This window comes from Sorex fumeus, unplaced genomic scaffold (assembly GCF_029834395.1).
Source record: "Sorex fumeus unplaced genomic scaffold, SorFum_2.1 ptg000002l, whole genome shotgun sequence".
Lineage (NCBI taxonomy): Eukaryota > Metazoa > Chordata > Mammalia > Eulipotyphla > Soricidae > Sorex > Sorex fumeus.
Window position 1 is genome coordinate 25,533,915 of NW_026606059.1, and position 19,862 is coordinate 25,553,776.

General features: G+C 43.2%; 1 pseudogene; it reads left to right on the top strand.

Moving 5' to 3' along the window:
* The first annotated feature begins 13,893 nt into the window (after nucleotides 1-13,893).
* Nucleotides 13,894-14,007, top strand: LOC130023170 (uncharacterized; annotated as a pseudogene).
* Nucleotides 14,008-19,862: the final 5,855 nt, after the last annotated feature.

Consider the following 19,862-nt stretch of genomic DNA (forward strand, 5'->3'; position numbering starts at 1 on the left):
ATAAACTTAGCATAATTATAGAGCCTCACCACTGAGGATTTTTGTTGTTGTTGTTTTCTAGAAAAAAAAAAACAAGCTCCCATTTGGGAATGTTATTATTATCCATGTTTCATATCCATATTTCCTTAACAAAGTACTATTTCACATGACCAGCCATGTCAATCTAAAAGCAAGAGAAGCCTTAAAGTTAATGGGTCATTTGCATCAACCACGCTGAGAAGATGTGTCTTTACTCTTTCTTACTCAGCTGACAAATCGTTTGTCAGAATCCGCTTTTTAATCGTTTCAGATTTAAGAGCTGGGCTGCAGTCTCTGCATCGTGCCAGCAAAACCATTCACTTCAGCCTGTGTGGAGAACTGTTGATTTGCCAGTGTCCTTCCTTGGCATCTTAATTCACATGCCTTTAAAAACACACCCTGCTGGCAGACTTGGAAAGCGGTTTGGGAAATGGAGACAGTAGCGGAGGGAAGTTCACTTTGGTAGGGGGATTGGTGTTCAAACATCAAAAACCTATAACAGCTGTATTATAAACAACTTTGTAAACCCATGGTGTTTAAGTGACATATCCGATTTGCCAAAAAAATTATAATATATCAAATAAAGGCAGAAAATAGTGGTCAGGGGCTAGGGAGAAACTCAAAGGAATGGAGTACATGCTTTGCAGGAGGGAACCCTGAGCTCCATACTTGACACCGCCTGGTCCTCCAACACCCAGCAGTATTTCCCAAAAAGAATACACAGATACAGAATTATATCTTTTGAATGATGTAGAAAATAATATAACGTGAACCATATGCAATAGAGATGCCTCCAGACCCCGTACCAGGCTCTCTCATCTGGGACAACCCAGATGGGGGTGGGTGAGTTTCCCTCCCCACCCCAACTAAGCCCCAGCAGCTGAACCCCCAGAACTCAGTCACTGCCGTGCTCATAACCGCTCTCCACAGGCTTGGACAAGCCTCATCCATGAGTGAATCTGCTGAAAACCCCAGGCATGCAGGACTTGTGACTGAAATCTCCACACTCACAGGAAGTTGGGAATGAGCGACCTCCCCCATCTCCTTGTGCTTCCAGGAGCTTGGCAGTCAAACCCAGGAACGGCCTCTGGTACCATATAAGCTCATTAATGGCCATGATCCAGACACTCACAAATAAAGCTCTCAGAAGAGAGCAACACAGACAATACACCACAGAGATGCCTCCAGACCCCAAAGTCACTATCCAGTTAAAAAAAATTTCAATTAATCTCAGTTTTATAAGCATACTTAAATTTTTAGAATTCATGGCCACGCCACATTTTATATGTTGGTAATCTCTTATACAAGGACTTATTGGTTCCAGGGTAAGATACAACAATCTTCACACACTTTCCTCTAAGAAAACTTTTTGGACCATTTTAGCTGATTATTCATAACAAGCAATACAAAATAAAATATTTACATCCTGCTTTGGGGACAGAGTTTAGGGGTCGGAATGGAAACATTCGAAATATGGTACTGGGAAGGTGTCATGGTGGTGGTATTGGTGTTGGAATATTAAATGTAACAAATTGTGAACAACTTTTAAAAATAAAATAAAATCAGTCCCTACAAAAGAAAGAAAATAAAAGAATATAACATTGCAACTTAAGCCCTGAGTAAGTACCACTGTAAATTCTCTCTTTTTGTTTGTTTTTTTGTGTGTATTGTTTAGTTTGGGGGCAACACCCAGATATACTCAGGGCTAACTCTTGGCTCTGCACTCAGGATCACTTCTGATGGTGCTTGGAGGACCATATGCAATATCGAAGCATCAAATCTCATGCAAGGCAATCACCCTGCCTGCTATCTCTCTGGCCCCAGTAAATCTCTACCAGACTGATTGCTAGAGGTTTTTATTGACAATCCTCAAAATATTCCAAAGAAGCATTTTTTAAAATGTATTTGGCATTATTCAAAAGTTCTTACTGTGTTTCTTGAGTTTTCCTGCATTTATCCTAACTGGCTATTCCATCAGAGACACTCAGTTTGGTTCACTTCTGCAAAGGCAGAAGCTTTATAAGTTTCTGTTCATTGGGATCTTGTCAAGAGCACACAGCTTCTCAACTTAGTGAGAGGGTCCAGTGAGGCCTCCTTTTACGCAGGTTGGATGCAGAAGTAACAATTGCTATGTCCTTGGTCTTGTGAAATTAAGGAATGCACTTCATGATCACTTCATTACCATAGCTCTTTAAAAGTTCTATAGCAGGGCAGAACGATTATATAATGAGGAAGGTGTCCACCTTGCATGCTGCTGACCCAGGTTTGATCCCCGGCATCTCATATGGTCCCTCAAGCACCGCCAGTAATGAGTGCAGAGCCAGGAGTAAGCCCTGAGCATCACCAAGTGAGACCAAAAGAATTTTTTTTTTTTTGCTTTTTGAGTCACAGCCAGCGATGCACAGGAGTTACTCCTGGCTCATGCACTCAGGAATTACTCCTGGCAGGGCTCGGGGGACCATATGGAATGCTGGGAATCTAACCTGTGTCGACCGCATGCAAGGTAAACACCCTACCTGCCGTGCTATTGCTCCAGCCCCAAAAAAGAATTTTTTTAATAAAAAATAAAAGATCTATAGCTTTGAAACCACACAAGCACCTTGGTATTGGTCAGCTCAGCTGACTTTCTTGCAGGCCTTGTGGCTTCCTCTCTCCTAAATTGTCTCATGGAAATTGAAAGACATCCCAAGAGGCCAACATCATTTGCATTTTTATCCTTATTTGGTTAATATTGATCCAGAGTCCTCAGATGGTTACTTGCTCAAGGTACCACAGTCAAGAATAAAGAGGACCTTGGCTCAAATTCCGGTCCAGGTTTTCAAATCCCTATCTGTTGCCCTTTCTATGTGCTGTGATGCTCCTCCCAAAGTTTGAATAACCATCACTCCATCATTGCCTAGAGAATCTGCATTCTCTAATACATGGTTCCATGTAAATTAATCTGTTGCGTATCAGATTATGACACATAGAGGGGTTGTCACACTATGATATTTATCTTGAGCAGACTTACTATATTTCCTAAAGGAAATTAGTCATTTCCTTTGATATCTGACTGTCCAGCACTGACATTTTGTGGACCACTCACACTGCAACATGGAGGCTGCAGTGAATACTTCATCGACTCTGGCTCCCCACTCCTGAAACCAATCTGAGTAATAAAATGCACTAAAAATAGATATGCCAGAGATTCAGGAAAGATTCAGTACCAAAAAGTACTTGTAGGGCCAGAGCAATAGTCCAGCATGAGGACACTTGCCTTGCACACAGTTAACCTGGGTTCTATCTCCGGCATCTCATACGGTCCCCTGAGCAGCCCCAGGAGTGAATGCCTGAGTGCAGAGCAAGAAGAGACACCTGAGCATTGCCGGGTGTGGCTCCAAAACAAAAAACAAACAACAAAATTATCTGCATTATGCATCCATAAGAAAAGATGAAATCATGCAGTGTGTTGCAATATGGATGGAATTGGAGGGCATTGTGATAAGTGAAGTCAGAGGAAGAACAAACGCTAGATGACCTCACTCATCTGCAGAATCGAGAGACTTCGTTAGTGTCAAACGAAGACAAACATATATCCTTGATTTACAAAATTTATCAAAAAAAAAACAGCTAGCTGTGTGAAGGGGAATAAAGATGGGATCAAGGCGACTTTAAGGACAGGGGTAGAAGGTCATGGACACTTTGATGATGGGAGAGATGAGCAATTTGTACAGCAATATGATAAACTTTAACTCTGTTGAAACCGTAGTACCTAATCTATAATCTTAAAGAAATGTAAGTGCCTGGCTTGCAAGCAGGAGGCAGCGAGTTTGGTCTCCAGTGCTATTCATATGTATCAAGTGCAATTCCAGGGGTGCTGCTATCTGGGCCCCCCAATGTGGCAACAGAGAGTGGGATCTCCAGCATTCTGCCAAGTGCAGGAAAGCACAACTAAATTGAGCCATACCCAGAAGTGTGTGTGTGTGTATGTGGAGCGGGGGGCACGGAGTGGGGGGTCAGCCCCACCGTAACCTTCAGAAGCCCTGTCACACAGTCAGGCACATGAGCAAGCCCTAGTCATAGCAATGACAAACAAATTGAAGAGAAAGAGGGAAGGAAAAAAATGTCCTAAGGTTGATATCCAGGAAAAACGTACAAAAAAGTACAAGACCCCCTAGAACTTTCTCCTGAAAGGATCAGAAAAAGTATGCTAGTTTCCTGGAGCTGCCATAACAAATCATTGTGAACTTGGTGGCTGAAAACAACAGGAATTTAGTTTCTTGCTGAAGCTTCTAGAAAAGAAACTTTCCTGCCTGTTCCAGCTCTTGGAAGCTTCCAGCTTTCCTTGGTTTAGGGAAACCAAACTTCAGTCATTGCCATCATCTTTTTTTCTATTTTTTTTATTGAATCATCATAAGGTACAATTACAAAGTTGCTCATGATTGGGTTTCAGTCATACAGTGTTCCAACATCAGTCCCTTCACCAGTGTATACTTCCCACCACCAATGTCTCTAGTTCTCTCTCTCTCTCTCTCTCTCTCTCTCTCTCTCTCTCTCTCTCTCTCTCTATCTATCTATCTCTGTGTCTCTCTCTGTCTCTCTCTCTGTCAGTATTATGGTTTGCAATATAGGTAATCATGTTTGCTCCTTTACCTACTTTCAGAATTCAGTTCTTGTCCAGAGTGATCATTTACAATTATCATTTTCATAGTCATAGTGGTCTTTTCTCTATCCTAACTCCCTCCCACCACCACTACTTGTAGCAAGTTTTCAACAGCGGACCTGTCCTCCTGGCCCTTGTTACTACTATCCTTAGTAGTAGAAACAAGGCAAGTGCCTTACCTGCTGTGCTGTTGCTCCAGAGCCAGGACAAATAATTTCTTTTAGTCTCATAGTATGTTATTAGTCTCATAGTATGTTTTTTTTATATCTCACAAATGTGTGCAATCTTTCTATGTCTGTCCCTCTCCTTCTGACTCATTTCACTCAGCATGATACCCTCCATATTCTTCCATTTATAAGCCAATTTCATGACTTCACTTTTCCTGGTGTCTGCCTTCATCTTTACATCACCTTTTCTCCTGCATCTCTGTGTTCGCTGCTCTCCTGAGGATGCAGTCATTGGACTTAGGGCTAACCCTAAATCCAGGAGGACTTCATGTCAATAACCTTAGTTACATTTACATTCGAGAAAAAAAAAACTATTTAACTCATTGCATCTGCAAAGACCCTACTGAGATGTTGACATCAGCAATAGAGAGGGAACACTCCCAATCCACACCCCTACTTTCCCCTCCTAAGGGAATTAAGGAGCAAATCAGGCAGTCCTGAGCACTTGGGAGGAGAGAAGTACCCAAGGGTAATTGTAAGAAAGTTGGGGAAATGGTGTCTTAGACTGTTTGAACAGCCTCACAAAATGCCACCAGAAGTATCCCTTAAACAAAAGATATTATTTTACAGTAGTATATGCCAAGATCAGGATGCCATCAGGGTTGGTTTCCGGTGAGGCCTCTCTTCCTGGAGTATAGACAAGCCACCTCTCATTCACCAGCTACGTTCCTTCTGTGTTCACATAGGGAGGGAAGAAACTTCTGGTATCTCTTGCTCTTCTCAAATGATACCAGAGTCCTGCTGAATGAAGGTCCTTCTCCGATGGCCTCGTTTAACCTTAATCATCTCCATAAAGGTTCTATCTTCAAGTGTACTTGGACTGAAGACCAGGGTTTCAATGTACGAATTCCACAGTTGAGCTCACAATGACTTGGGACCTCCTCAAGATGGCCAAATCTACTTGCTGGCCCAAAGAGCTTCTCCTCCATTCTGTGAACGGTTTTTTTTTCAAAAAGATGTTGGAAATATTGAAAGTGGTTTTTTTTTTAATGTGGTGTTTTTTTTTTTTGAGAAAAGCATCAACCTTTTCATTTTCCTCTAAAATAAAGGCTATTTCCTGGGAACTCCTCCAGACTAATAGATGATGATTACGGTCTGCATTTAAGAAAATTAGGCTCTTAGAACTTCTTATTCTGATACATAACCTGTGAAGCAATTATGTCACCAAAAGATAAAAAATTTTGAAGGGCCAGTGTTTTTGTGCTGAAAGGATTCTGATTAAGAAAAGTCAAATGCACAAGGTCTCGGTAGTTCTTAGAGCACTGTCAGATAGTCACTGAAACAGAATAAGATGATCTGGGGGACTGAAAAAATTTATGCTAGTTAGCTTGCAACACAAAGAAGTTTTTGCAAATGCTTTGCCAAGACCTTTCTCTTGTCCACTTTCCAAAAGAGATCTTGGTCTTCCTCACCCCGCCCCAATGCCTCTTGGTCCTGATCTTTTTTAAGTTCCATGCTCAGTAGAATGTGAGTTGGTAAGCAGAAGTGAATCCCAAAGGCTCCTAACTGCCAGAGAATATCACAAATTATTTGTTCCTGAGACCAGAACAAGACTACAGCAGGTAGAGCACTTGCTTTGCACTCAGATGACCCAGGTTCAACCCCCAGCATCACATAGGTCTCCTGAGTCCTGAGTCCACCAGGAGAGATCCCTGAGCGCAGACCCCACAAGTAAGCCAGGAACACTGTTGGGTGTGTCTCCATACTGAAAAAAAAAATAAGGAAGTGGAGAGCTTCATCCTGAATCAGGTTAATCAGAGAAAGAAGAATGGGCAGAATGCGCTCTCTCATTTGTGAGAAATAAAGAAACGTGGTAGGGAAACAACAAATGTTCAAAGGCAGTAGAAATGAAAAACATAAGATTTGGTCTTCAGTAGGAGGCATACTACTGGTGTGTGAGGGGCGGGGAGACAGGAAGAGAGCATTACAATGGTGGAAGTGACCACTCTGGAAGACAGAGGAGGTGCTGGAAGGTGGTCAGTGTTAGGCATAAAACCCTATCAGTAACAGTATTGCAAACCACAGTGCTTAAAAAGAGAGAAAAATAAAGGTGCCTCCCGCAGAGACAGACTACACAGTGGAAGGGAAACGAGGGACATTGGTAGGAGGAAGTAGATGCTGTGAAAGGATTGGTGTCGGAACATTGTATGCCTGGAACTCAGTCATAAATAACTTCATAAATCACAATGCCTCAATTTAAAAAACAAAGAAAGAAAAGAAATTATTTGTCCTGACTCTGGAGCAACAGCACAGCAGGTAAGGCACTTGCCTTGCACACAGTCACCCTGGGTTCGGTCCCCAGCAGCCCAAGTGGTCCCCTGGGCACCACCAGGAATCACCTGGTGATTAGTCTTGAGCCTGAGTTAGTCTTGTGTGTGGCCCAAAAACAAGAAACAAAACAAGAAAAAAAATTATCCCTGCCTCTTTCATGTCACAGCTAAGGAACGCAGCCCAGAGATGGCAACAATTGGTTGGAAATCCTGCCTCTACTTATCAGGAAAACTTGCCTGTTTCTGGTGTGCTATCATATTCTTCAAGCTACTAGGTTGGAACGCTAGTACAGCAGGAAAGGCACTTTGCATGGAGCTGACCTGGGTTCTATCGCCAGCACCTGGAGCCCCACTAGAAGTGACCCCTGAGCACAGAACCAGAAGTAAGCCCTGAGATTCCAGACATAGCTCAACAACAAAGACAATTAGAGATACTCTAAAGTTTAATCAGCACTGTGTAGTGTTGGATATGGTACAGCATCTATTCGAAATCCATACACCTCAAACATGGATGTGTTTGGGAAGCAGCTGAGGAGCTTATGAGAATGCAGGTTCTGAATTAGCAGGTCTGAAGCAGGCCAAGAGGCTGCATGACTGACAGTCCCTGGGTACTATTGATATTCCTGGCCTACAACTATACTCTGAAGCTGCTATATACAGGTGCTTTTCCATTGCAGAGGAGAAAATTAAGGCACAGTCCATCTCAATGAGTTGCCTAGGGGTTACAGAGATAGTATAGAAATCATGGCTTTCTCAGTATCTATATTACAAACCATAATGCCCATAAGGAGAGAGAGAATATGGGGGAAATTGTCTGCCATAGAGGTATGGGGAGGGATGGGATCAGGGGAGGATACTAGGGACATTGGTGGTAGAAAATGTGCACTGGTGGAGGGATGGGTGTTTGATCATTGTATGACTGAAACTCAAACATGAAAGCTTTGTAAGTGTTGATCACAGTGATTCAATCAAAATAATAATAATAATTTTTAAAAAGTTGGTGGCTAGAGTGATAGCACAGTGGGTAGGGCATTTGCCTTGCACGCGGCCGACCTGGGTTCGATTCCCAGCATCCCATATGGTCCCCTGAGCACCGCCAGAAGTAATTCCTGAGTGCAAAGCCAGAAGTAACCCCTGAGTATCATTGAGTGTGGCCCAAAGAGAAAAAAAAATAATAATTTTTAAAAAGTCATGGCTCTGTTGAAGATACATTGACATATTTGATCAAGAGTGTGCTTTCCCACAGTGCTTTGTGTAATTTCTGCAATTTTATGTCATTGGCAGAAATTCAATATCTATCTAGTACCTATCTAGAAATTAAATTGCTACCATATCCTTCAGGATATTTAACTTGCATCAATTTTATGTACTTTTCAATATTTGTACACTTTTATTTTTAAATTATGCATACCTTCTTCGGAAAATAAACAGTTCTATCATGTAAAATATATCATGCTATCATGCTCCCGCCCTGAGCAGAGCCCCAGTAGCTGAGGACCTCTGGAGCCAACCACGGCCATGCTGGGACCACGCTCCACACATCCGGACGGGCTTCATGCATGAAAGAACTGGCAGAGGAAACCAGGCATGCGGGTCCCAGGGCTGAGGTCTCCAAGCCTACTCAGATTGGGACTGGGCCTTCTCCACCTAGACCCTCCATCTTCCAGTAGGTAGGCGTCACACCCACCAGCTGCCGCCAGAGCCAGGTTGGTCCCATCAATGGCCAAGACGCAGAGACTATAAAACCCAGTTCCCAGAAGTGCGCAGCCGCATTTGCGGCCATGCGACATCTTATTATCTTATTTTTCCTTTGGAGAACCTGGCAGGCTACCCAAAGTATCCTGCCCTCATGGCAGAGTCTGGCAAACTTCCCGTGTTGTATTCCATATGCCAAATACCAGTAACAATGATGGGTCTCATTCTCCTAATCCTGAAAGAGCATTGAAATGGCTCTTTTAAAATCTCAGGGCTAGGAAGAAGGAGACGTTACTGGTGCCTGCTCGGGGAAATCTACGAACAACAGGATGATCATGATCGTGATCGTGATCATGTAAAAAAAAAAGTCATGGCCCTGTCTTGCCTGTGGTCAACCCCAGGACTGAGATCCTAGCATGGTCCTTCAAGCGCCATCAGTAGCAACCTCCGAGCCCTGAGTGAGAACTACTGTTGAGCACCACAAGGTGTAACCAAATAAATAAATTTCCAAAGCAGAGATTCCCAAACCTATTTTACCTATTTTCCCCTCTGCAGAAAAAAATATTCAGTGCTGCCTTTGTAAATCTACCTTCTTTAAGGAAACAAACCCAAAGCCCCCCCCCACACACACACAAATTGCACCCTAAGTTACACCATTTTTTGGATCATTCAGAAAGTTCTGGGTCCCCTCTAAAAAGCACTGACCTAAGTAATATCACTTAATCACTTAATCACTTAACTTCCTGTTAGTCATCGATTTGCTTGAACGGGCGCCAGTAACGTCTCCATTTGTCCCTGTCGCGTGCTAGTGTAGCCCAATGGGATCTGTTCGCTCCGGGAACATGAAGGGCCTCAAACCGATCGTTCATGATCTTGACAAAGAAGTTTGACCATCTGGTAGGTGGGCGGCCATGCGGTCTTTTGAAATCCCATGGAATCCAGTTGGTAACAGCTCTAGTCCAGCGGTCGTCTTTAAATCTCATTACGTGACCAGCCCATCTGATTTTCGACACCTTGGCAAATGAGACAGTGTCCCTGATTCTTGATCGTCGACGGATGTCAGAACTCCAGATTCTTTCTCTCATTTGAGTGAAACGTGATATTCCAAGCATAGCTCTTTCTATTCTTCTTTGGGAGACCTGAATAGCGTTCTCATCTTGTTTGCATAGGGCCCAGGTCTCTGAGGCATATGTTAATGCAGGAAGAACAGTGGAATCAAAGAGATGTGCCCGGAGCCAGAGGTTCTTCATCCTCTTAGCTATTTCTTCGACGTTCTTGAAGGCGTTCCAAGCCGCTCTCTTCCTCCTGCGCAGCTCGGGTGCCAGGTCATTTGTCATGTTGACCTCTCGACCTAGGTACACATAGCTGTTGCATTCGGAGATGGTCGTTCCATTGAGAGCGAATGGGGCGTCAGGAACGAAGCTGTTTCTCATAAACATTGTCTTCGTAAGATTCAGCTGTAGTCCTACCTTTCCACACTCACGGTCAAAGTCGGCCAGCATTTGTGCTGCTTGGCTGATGTTTGGTGTTATTAAAACAAATGTCATCAGCAAAGCGGAGGTGGTGTAGTTGCCGACCATCTATCTTCACTCCCATTCCTTCCCATTCCAGTCATTGCATGATGTTCTCGAGGGTGGCACTGAAGAGTTTCGGTGAAATGGTATCACCCTGCCGCACCTCTCTCTTGACATCAATGATCACTTCTTTGTAGAATGGTGAGATCCTGGTAGTGAATCCGCAATACAGCTCACGGGGGATCCTGATGTATTGGGCTTGAATGCCCTGATTGGCTAGGGCTTCAATGACCGCTTCCATCTCAACAGAATCAAAGGCCTTCTTTAAGTCAATGAACGTTAAACAGAGCGGCATCTTGAACTCCCGAGAAACCTCAATGAGCTTGGTTATCGTGTGGATATGGTCGATGGTGCTGAAACCTTTGCGGAACCCTGCTTGCTCGCATGGTTGTCCTTCATCTAGTGTTCTGCCAATCCTATTCAGGATGACTCGAGTGAACAACTTGTAGATGACAGACAATAGGCAGATCGGGCGATAGTTGCCAATGTCATGGATGTCTCCCTTCTTGAACAGTAGTACGGTCCTGCTGGTTTTCCAGTGGGACGGAACCTTGCATTCAGACAGTTAGCGAGTGAAGAGCCGAGCCAGTGTATTGATGAGTACTGACGGCAGGTTCTTCAGGTGTTCAGGTCTGACCTTGTCTGGGCCGGGTGCTGTTTGTTTCTTTACCAACGAAATGGCATGTCGGATTTCGGAAGGGAGAACGTTGGGAACGACATACCCATCCTGTGGAATTTGGTATGTCGGCAAGTGGACATGGCTATCGAAGAGATTTGAGTAGAAGTCATGGATAATCTTCTCCATTGCCGTTCTGGAGGATGTGATGGATCCATCAGGACGTCGGAGGGCAGTCATCTTGGTCTTATAGTTGGTGAAGGACAGGCGGGCGTTACGAATACTTTTCCCAGCTTCTGCCGCATCTACCAGTACTTCTGCTCTTCTCTCTTTGAGGTCTTCCTTGATCGCATCTCTGCACTGCTTTGCGAGCTCGGACGTTAGCTTGCGGTTGCCTGAGGCATGCGCCAAACCACGCTGGTGAATTAGCTCAAGAGTTTTCGAAGATAGGCGATTTTTTTGTGGCTATCTCTCTCTTGGCGTTCCTCACACATTCATGAAGGTGCTGAACCAGTCGATCGTATTCCTCGTCAACGTTGTCAACAATGGCATCTTCCCATGTTGCCGCAATAGTACCAAAGAGTTCCCAGTTGGTGGTCATTCTGGGAGTTCTCTTTTTGAACTTTGCAGCCCTTTCTCCCCGCTCTGTGAAGTAGAATTTTGCACGAAGGAGACGGTGGTCTGATCCCATTCGAAATTTTGGGACAACAGCGACATCGGTCAGGCAAAACCATCGATTGAATATGATGTGGTCTATTTCGTTGTGGAATCGTCCACCGGGAGACTCCCATGTCCATCGTTTAGATTCTGCCTTCTGGAACTGTGAGTTACCATGAATGGTCTTGGTCGACATGATGAACTCAGACAGTCTCTCACCCTGTTCGTTCCATTCTAGGCCATGGGTCCCGATGTGAAGTTCTTCAGCTGATCTTCTCGGTCCTATCTTGGCATTAAAATCACCCACAATGATCTTGGAGAAGGTGTGGTCTTCTTTATAGAACTTCTCTAGCTCCATGTAGAACTTCTCGATTTCTCTTTCATCATAATGAGATGTTGGTGCGTAGACAACGAAGATAGAAACTGCAGGCAGTGAGCCACATCTATTCAAATGTAAACGTCCGATTCGGGTTGTTAGGCATTCAAATGAATCAATGCTCTTGGCCAAGTTTGTGTTGACAAGGACACCGACGCCTCCAACACCTCTTTTATCGCATGTTCCAAGTAACAATTCTTCTCCAGTGTCGAAAACGGCATGGTGAGATTCGTGCCTTCTTGTCTCGGTCAGACCAATGATGTCATACTTGATCATTCGCGCTTGTACCATCAGGTCCTCGATGGATGCATCTGATGCTAGCGTACATGCATTGAAAGTACAGACGATCATTTTTGTCTTCCTTCGTTGTGGCAGCCTAGGTCGGCCTTGAGATTTTGTCGGCCTCTCCTTTCTCATCCTTCTCAGTGCTGCCATGTCGGTGAAGCCTTCAGGGTCAGGTGAATGAGACCAGTTGTAGTTACTGGTTTTGGCATATCGAATACACAACGGATAGCTTGCCAGGCTCTTCTGTGCGGGCGGAACACTCTCAGTAGCTTGCCAGTCTTTCCGAGAGAGATAGAGGCTTTTGGGGCGACCTCTAATCACCCTTGTAGGTGTTACCATATTTGAACCCTATCAAATATGGTACGACAATTCCGGAAGATGGGTATTTAGTGTCTTATTATGTGTCGCGTGGCCGCAAAGCGACCTAATATCACTGAGCTGGAAAGGATCAGTTCAAATAACTCCATGCGTATACCTCTCAACTTTGAACTTTCAAATTTGTCAGTTACTAGGGCTACATTTTAAACATGGAATCATTGACATAATAATCATGACAACCATTTTTTCAACTGGGGCAAGTGTTCATGATAGACTCAGACTATGAAACTGAGGCCAACCCAGGCCTTCTGATCAGCCAACTCCATTGCTCAAATAGGGGTAAGTCAACTCTCAATGGCAACAAAGCTCTTTTCTCTTTCACGCTCTTCTAGAAACCAACCCGAAGGAAACATTAGTTGGCACACCCACACCCAGCAGCAAACACTTTAGAAAGTGGAGTGTTGATGAAACAAAGGCTTGAAAAAGCATGAGTCATCATACATGAGAAGCCAACCACAGCCCCCAGTAGCCACAACTTTCATTCATTCAACACACTTTCACTGGGAACTTGTACCACATTCCACAGTAGGCGCTGTGGCATAAGACAGACAAAATTCCCTCTGCTGTCATGGAGATTACACCATAATAGGAGAGGCCAACAAAAAAGTAAGATACGTATAATCCATGGACATATTCTATAGTATCTCACTTGATGCTAAGTGATACGAAAATCAATAGAGTGGGGAAGTGGGAGGATCGAGGAAAGAGTAGATTATGGTCATCGAGAAAGGTGACAAGAGAGAAAGTGCTCGAAATCTGGAGATAATTACACACAGGTCTGGGGAAGAAGTTTTTCTATTCCACCAGGCAGATGGAACAAATACCAAGTGCAAAGGTCCAAAAATAGAAACACATCTGGAGTGTTTCAAGAACAGCAAAGGCTGCTGTACCTGCAATGAATGAGAGACAGAGACTGGGACAGGGTAGGAGACCAGTGCCACTCTCAGTGCCTGACGGGACCTGGTGAGGACTTGGTCCTTCAATCTTAGAGAAAGAGGGGCTCACTTAGAGGTCTGAACAGAGAAGCGGCATGTTCTGACCGTCTTAAATACCTATATGATCTCAGTATGTAGATCTGACTGGGAAAATAGAGGTGCTTGAGCACAATCCAGGAAATAATCCCTGCAAGAACTCTTCGATTAAAGTGGTACCATGCTGAGCCAATTAAGCAGTGTGCTTTCTCCCTAGGGGGCCCAGTGTGCAATGGCTGCAAATAGCAGCCTTCTTTGTAGTGTCCATAGGCAGCCCAAAGAGACCTTGGAGACTGTCCTTTACAGTGGACAATCATGTCTGCTCTCACGCTGAGTGCAATCTCGGGCTCACATTAGGTACATGGTGGGCTTTGGAAAGTCCCAGAGCACAATGGCCAGGGTCCACACTGGTCAGGTCATCGTCTCCATCCAAACCAAACTGTGGAGCAAAGAACAGGTGGCTGAGGTTCTAGTCTGCGCTAGGTTTCAGTGCTCTGTCAATCACAATCTCCAGCAAAACTTGACCAAATTTAAAGCAATTGAGTTGTTTTGATTTTTTGTTTTGTTTTGGTTTGGTTTTGCTTTTTGGGTCATACCCGGAAATGCTCAGGGGTTGGTCCTGTCTCTGCACTCAGGAACTACTTACTCCTGGCAGTGCTCAGGGGACCATATGGGATGCTGGGAATTGAACCTGGGTCTGCCATGTGCAAGGCAAACGCCCTACCTGCTGTGCTATTGCTCCAGCCCCTAAAGCAAATGAGTTGTAAGAGGGCAGTTGTCAAACACTGTGTGACAGAAACCCAAACATGAAAGTTTTGTAACTGTAGCTCACAGCGATTCAATAAAAAAAATAAATAAATAAAATTAAATCAAATAAACATAAAGCAAATGAGTTTGAAGACATGGTAGCTGAAATGGAGTTTCTCTCAGATAGCTGTGGAATCAAATACAACCCTCACCATGGGCCTCCGGGCAAATGACATGTTTTACATTGCTAACAGAGATGTTAACCTAACATCTAATGTTACTCTGAGAACCTCAGAGATGTCCTTCTTGAGTCTCTGTCTCCATGTCACCTCACTCCAATAAATGCTGCTTTCTATCCAATAAATAAAGTGGTAGCCATAGAAATCATGAGAGTTGGTGTTAAGATTCAGAATTTATGATTTCTTAAAGGTGAGATATAGAATGTGTGGTCAAGAGAGGTGTTAAGGATGGTGGCTTCATTTGGGAAAATAAAGTTGTCCTTAACTGATATGCAAAAGACTCCAAGGGAAGTTGACTTGGAAAAGGCTCGATTTCATTCTTCAGCATGTGAAGGTAGAAATGTAAAGACACTGAACAGAGGGTTGATGTAGTCTGGAAAGCGGGACAGTTGGGGGATGTGCATGTAGGAGTTGTCAGCATGAAAGTCATGCGAACAGATGAGATTTCCAAGTCAAGCCCAGAAAAACAAGAGAGCTAAGTTCTAGGGCCTGTGTACAGGGATGAAAAGCAACGTAAGTAAGCAGAAGCATCTGGGAAGACGTAGCCAGTGAGCTAAGACAGAAATCAGGAAACTGTGGCACCTTGCAAGAGCAGAGTGTTTGCTAGAGGATCAACTCAGCTCTGTGAAAGGTCAAAGAATTGCCCTTTGGGTTTGGCAGGTGGGGGACGTGGGCCACCTTCACACGCTCTTTCATGGGAGTAAGAAAAGGAATTATTTGGCTGCAGAAAGGAGAAGAAAGCCTCCATGATGAAATAAAGAGAGGGAAGAGATCCAGTACCTGGACGCTGAGCCTTCAAGGAGGGCGGGAGGAAGAAGCAGTGTGGCTGGCGTTTATGGGAAAGGCCTGTGTCCTCTTCTGTGTGTGTGCGGAAGCCTTTATTTTCTCGTGACTCAACAGATTACGTTGCTAACTTACTGACTCTTTGTTCTCTCTTGAGCTCTGTCCTGAATAAAGCTTAATCTCTTAAGTGGAAGAGAAAATAAATAAATAAATAAATACAAGGTCACCGACAAGCAATTAAACCATCACTCATACGAAACCTGGACTTAATTCATTCCATGAAAGGGATGATTGCGACACTCCTTCAGCTACCCCAACAATGGAGTTTTGCTTGGGGTCATTCTCTTTGCTACCCCTGCTGAGTAGTAATCTGGAGAAATTTGCACTGTCCTCTCTCAGTATTGAGTCCAAAGAGGGCAGGTTTCTATGTTCCAGGCTAAGTTTGCTTTTTCTATCATCACACACTTGGTCTCCCGTAAAATCATCTCTTATCACCAGTATTCTTGCCAAGTTACCCATTTAGAACTGTCTCTTTCTTTTTCACACAAAGCCATATGTGGAAAGTAGCGGAGATGATATACTTAAGCACATCAGAATTATTTTTTTTATTTCAAAAATGGAAGATCAGCATCTGAAATTCTTGATTAGTACCTACGGTGTCATTACTAATTGTTTACTTATCCTTTTAAAAAAATTAAAAGAAGAAGAAGAAGAAGAAGAAGAAGAAGAAGAAGAAGAAGAAGAAGAAGAAGGAGAAGGAGAAGGAGAAGGAGAAGGAGAAGAAGAAGAAGAAGAAGAAGAAGAAGAAGAAGAAGAAGAAGAAGAAGAAGAAGAAGAAGAAGAAGATTAAAAAAATAAGTACCTGCTGGGTAAGTATTTAAGACATATTAACTAGGCTATTTTCTGCTTTGTTTCAATTTGATGGAAAAAAACTGTTAATCATTCTATAGCTAAAAAAGGGAAATTATAGTAAAGCCTTATGCCTTGGATCGCTTTTAAAATAATAATAATTTAAACTTAAAATTGAAGATGACTTTTCTAGTATTTTTAAAAAAGACACTCTAAGGAAAGCTAATATCAATAGGACTCAGAAGAGTTATTCTACCCACTTAAAACAAATATTTCAAATATGATTTATTTGTTAAAAAAGAGCCATTACTACATTATTAAGAACAGAAAAGCACCACATACAGTTTTGTATACTAAATAGCTCCTTAACAGCACACTGTTATTTCTACTGTTTTTCTTAAACTTATGAGGTTTTGTTGTAATTACTCACACACACACACACACACACACAGACACTTACAATCACACAGCATTATACAAAAAAAGTTGCGAACCCACACATTTTGTCAGTGCCCACATCCCACTAGAACTTTCCCAGATTAAAATAAAATAATAATTTAAAATCTGGTTCTTCCTTTTTGTCTCTGATAAGAGCTCCCTCTAAACTCGTGTGACAACTGGACTGTTTCTCAAACTGCTTTTTCATGATTATATGATAGCAATTTCAGCAATTTAAAATTAAAATTAAAAGTGTTGTTATTTGATTAGCTAGGAAGTATCATATAAAAAGAGATGTGTCTCTTCTCTATGCCTGCAGATTTCATCACAGAGCAAAAATGATCAGGATCAGTGCTTCATAAATACAACGCACCAAGATGCATATTCTAGTTCAAAATAAATAATCTGCTTCCTTAAAATACTATGTTTAAATGGGGTAGCTCTAAGCAACATACAACATACAGGAGGGGGAAATGAAGAAAGACTCCTCATAAGATGTAAGTTGAGAGGCATCTATTAAAAATCCTCCCAACCCAAGACCAGCAGATGATGAAATCTGACAGATTGGCTGGCGTTATCTCCCCCATTTTGGGTGCTTGTCTCATGCAATCTGCTCCCACGGGGCTGAGCCATTGCCTTGTTCTAAAAACACCACACACACACACACACACACACACACACACACACACACCACCCCCAATTCCGGAAACTGAAGAACTCTACCCTGCAGTAAACATTTGTCCTCTGAAGTTCTCTATACTAAACGTTGAAGATTTACACTGACCACGGATTAAGAATGCAACATTCAGAAAACACCCAGAAAATTTTCCTTCATTGCTATCCACCACAATGGAAAAATATTTGTTCAACAAACATCTATCAAGCATCTGCTGTGCAACAGGCTCTGCAGCAGCTCTTGAAGATGTAAGGCTCGATCGGGGACAGCTTCCTTTTTGAAAGGTGATGCATGTGAATGTGAAAAAGCAACACCATTAATATTTTACCAGTAGGTCAATGGGCAAAATGAAAAAGGAACTATGATTTATTTGTCATGCCTGGAAGATTAAGTAATGTTACACAGAAGAGTTTATATTTAAGCTGAGTTAGTAAAAGTAAGAAGGAGTACACCAAAGAAGATGGCGGGGAGGGGGCTGGAGCAATAGCACAGCAGGTAGGGCGTTTTGCCTTGCACACTGCCGACCCGGGTTCAATTCCCAGCATCCCATATGGTCCCCTGACCACCGCCCGGGGTAATTCCCGAGAACAGAGCCAGGAGTAACCCCTGTGCATCGCCGGGTGTGACCCAAAAAGCAAAAAAAAAAAAAAAAAAAACAAAGAAGATGGGAAAAAAATGCACCACTCACAGCAAAACTCAGAGACCTATTTGGGAACCTGAAAACCTAGAATACCCAGCAAGGGAAAGGGTGTAGAAGAGATGTGATTGGAATGACAGGTTAAGCAAGAAGGGTTTGGAATGCCCTGCTTTCATTTTATGCACAACCATTAATGCTTTTTAACCAAGGAAGAACAATCCAATTAAATTATGTATAAAGAGAATTGTGGCAGTTAAAGAATGAACTGCAGTTACAGGATGGGTTGAAACAGGATGAGAACGAGTAGGGCTTGAAGCGGAACTTCAGCAGCGCCGAGGGAAAGGAGGAAACCAGAGCTGGTCCAGAGAGAAGACAAACAAGTCTAGAGGAACCTTGGGGTGTCAGAACTATAAAAGAGTGAGGAGCTTCGGGTGGATTCGAATGGCCATGAAAGATGACACCGATTTTGAGCATCCCAAAGTAGAAACACAGGAGAAGGAGCAAATCTGGTAAAGAAGTGAATTCGACACTGGCTATTTACTCTTGACTTCAGAGTAGCAGAGGAGAAAGGCGAATATCAAGTGGTGGAGGTCCAGCAACTCAATAATTATCCACCTCTGATCCTAGAAACCGAAGAACTCTACCCTGCAGTAAACATTTTTCCTCTGAAGTTGAGAGGCATCTATTAAATATCCTCCCAACCCAAGTACTGAACTTAAAGTCAGTGGGGAAATAAAAGAGAGGAGCTGGAGAAATAGTACAGAGGCTAAGATGCTTACCTTGCATTCCTCTGAACTGACTTCGATCCCTGGCATGAGAAAAATGGTGGCTCTGAAGTGAATAGATAAGATAGAATGATCTGGGCATTGCCGTGGTATGAAATGCATGAACTATAATATGGGAAAGCATAATTCAGCTGGACAGTTGGACATCAGGGGCAATTACTTTCAACTGTTAACTCGAGTCATTCCTGAATTGCTTCTTACTTCTGAATTGCCAGATACACATTTTCCACCATATTTCTTTTATTTAGAGGGACCCATATGGTAACATGGGACCTCTGCTGAGAGCCCATGGGAAAACTTGCTTCTCCAACGAAGTGAATAGACAGGAGCTGAGGACATGGCAGCTCAAAGGGTTGAAGAGCATCCTTGGATGCAGGAATCTTGGGTTTAATTGCCAGCACCACATGGTCCCCCAGAGCACTGCCAGGTGTGGTAAACACACACACACACACACACACACACACACACACACACACACTACATACACACACTGAATGAACAGATGGAATTGTTCTGCCTTGAATGTGGAAATTATGCCTAGAAATTCCTGGGCCTACGTGAGAAGACAATAAAATAATAAAATATTAATGATGGAGCAACAAAAATGAAAGAAAGTCTTGGGCTATATAGCACTTTTAGGCAAGAACCAAAGAAAAGCACTATCATCAGATGAAAACCAGGCTTCAGGGGAATGGACAATATCAAAAGAGGACAATCCCTAGGTTTTGGATTCCAAAACTGAGATTGCCAAGCGATATGGGGAGAGAAGGGGAGAGGAAGATCTTGGTGGATGAAAAGTGATGGAGGGATAGTGGTGAAGGGCCTTGAACATTCTGGAGGTGGTGAAGGTGCAATAACATCGTACATCCAAGCCATAAGCACTATGGTAATCTTCTTAGACAAGGCACAATTTAAAAGGAAAAGGAAAATCAGCCTTCAAATGAGTTCAGAGCAAGGAAGCGTATTCAGAAGAAGGGTTGGGGGTTGACTTGTGCCCTG